Consider the following 1,771-nt stretch of genomic DNA (forward strand, 5'->3'; position numbering starts at 1 on the left):
CCAGCCTGTACTTTTGCTACTGCAATCACCCAAATTTATTAAAGATGGTTGGAGTTTTATTGTTAGCTGAAGGGAGAGGAGAAGGCAGAAAAAATCCACCTTTTTATGAATGCCCAGTAACATTCTGCAATGAGTAGAACCCCAGCTACCTGGCTCAGTGTCAACTGTGCAAATAATTTCGATGAGCCGGGGAGGCCGGTGGGAAGAGGAAAAAAACTGGCACTAGGAATTGATTTCTTCTCTTCTGTGTCCTTTAGTGATAAAGATTTCTCATTTCTCTTTTTAGAAGTCTACTCTATGGAGATTTTAAAGATGATCTTTGCCAGTTGGGGGGAAATTTTCCATAGGGGAAAAGGGTGGTGATGTTGATTGGGAATAACTGAGATGTCTATGAAAATCATAAGACTTAAGATAGGAAGGATATTAGGAGTCTTTTGTTAAGAATTTCTACAGTTACAGAATCTGCAATCACACTGCTTTTTAAAAGAAGGATCTATTTGATGAGTACTATTTTTAATATAAAACTTTGCAGTATGGCCTTATCTAAATAAAGTGTTTTAAAATACATGGATGGCCTTAAAGGTTTTTCCTTTATAAAAGAAGTTATCAGCTTTCTCCCTCCACCCTCCCTCATTTTATTCCAAAATATTAGAAGTGCAGAGGGAAACCTGAAAAGAAAGCTTACCTTCCACTCAAAAGTCCATGTGTTTTGGACATTGTGCCATGTGAAATCAAATTTTATGATGTACATAAAAGACTTTATGGGAACCACTCCTTGGAGAATCATCTTTAGCCTTTTTTTAGTAATAAAAACCATCTACCTGTGCTCGCTTCGGCAACACATATACTAAAATTGGAACGATACAGAGAAGATTAGCATGGCCCCTGTGCCAGGATGACACACAAATTCGTGAAGCGTTCCATATTTTTATGTATAGCTGATTCACTTTGTTATACAGTAGAAACTAACACACCATTGTAAAGCAATTATAGTCCAATAAAGATGTTTAAAAAAATCTACCTTTACTAAATCTTTTTGTGAAAAACACCGTTGTTAAATATAATATACTTGCAACTTCCACTTTTCACATCCCCTTCAGATAGTCCAAATTTCAGGAAAGTTTGAGTACTTGGAAGTTTATCAAGAAAGAATTTCTTTATTTACCTATTTGCATGGACAGTGCCAAGAGCAGCTAATTAAGTCACCAAAGGAAGGTCAGATTATAGCATTGTGAATAAAAGTTGGTGCATTATTTATTCATCTATATACACAGCATACTATGTAGTCCTGCTAATATAATGGTATTAAAAATGATTGAAAGTATCTTCCCTGTCAGTAAATACCTACTGTATCTGGAATTTCTCAAAAATATCTGATTGCCAGATATACCACCTGCAAATAAAGAAAAGTGGTCACGACTAATGATGGTGTATTTGTAACCCACTCTTACAGTCCCAAGAAATAAGTATGAAGATATTTTCTACACTACAAGTGTAGAAGATTTTCTACAAGTGTAGAAGATTTTCTACACTTCTACTTTTGTAAGTGTCATGAATATGACTTCTCCAGAGTGATCAAAAGTTGGCCAAAATCTCCTGTCCTGACCTTTTTGTAGTTGTTTGTTGTCACTGTTACTTAAAGTAGGAAGTCTGGTAGCTTTGCTCTGAAATGGGTCTAGGTTCAGATTACACAGGAGCTTGGACTTTTGCTTAACCTGTCTTGAGTCTTTTCTCACCTGTCACAGGGAGCAGTGGTACCTACCTACCTCAC

General features: G+C 36.2%; 1 non-coding gene across 1 annotated transcript; it reads left to right on the forward strand.

Annotated features, from left to right (window-relative positions):
- The first annotated feature begins 823 nt into the window (after positions 1-823).
- On the forward strand, positions 824-930 carry LOC112401656 (U6 spliceosomal RNA). The gene has a single exon (XR_003003611.1). It is a non-coding gene; the product is annotated as a U6 spliceosomal RNA (small nuclear RNA).
- The last annotated feature ends 841 nt before the right edge of the window (positions 931-1,771 follow it).

This window comes from Neophocaena asiaeorientalis, unplaced genomic scaffold (assembly GCF_003031525.2).
Source record: "Neophocaena asiaeorientalis asiaeorientalis breed wild unplaced genomic scaffold, Neophocaena_asiaeorientalis_V1.1 scaffold33, whole genome shotgun sequence".
Lineage (NCBI taxonomy): Eukaryota > Metazoa > Chordata > Mammalia > Artiodactyla > Phocoenidae > Neophocaena > Neophocaena asiaeorientalis.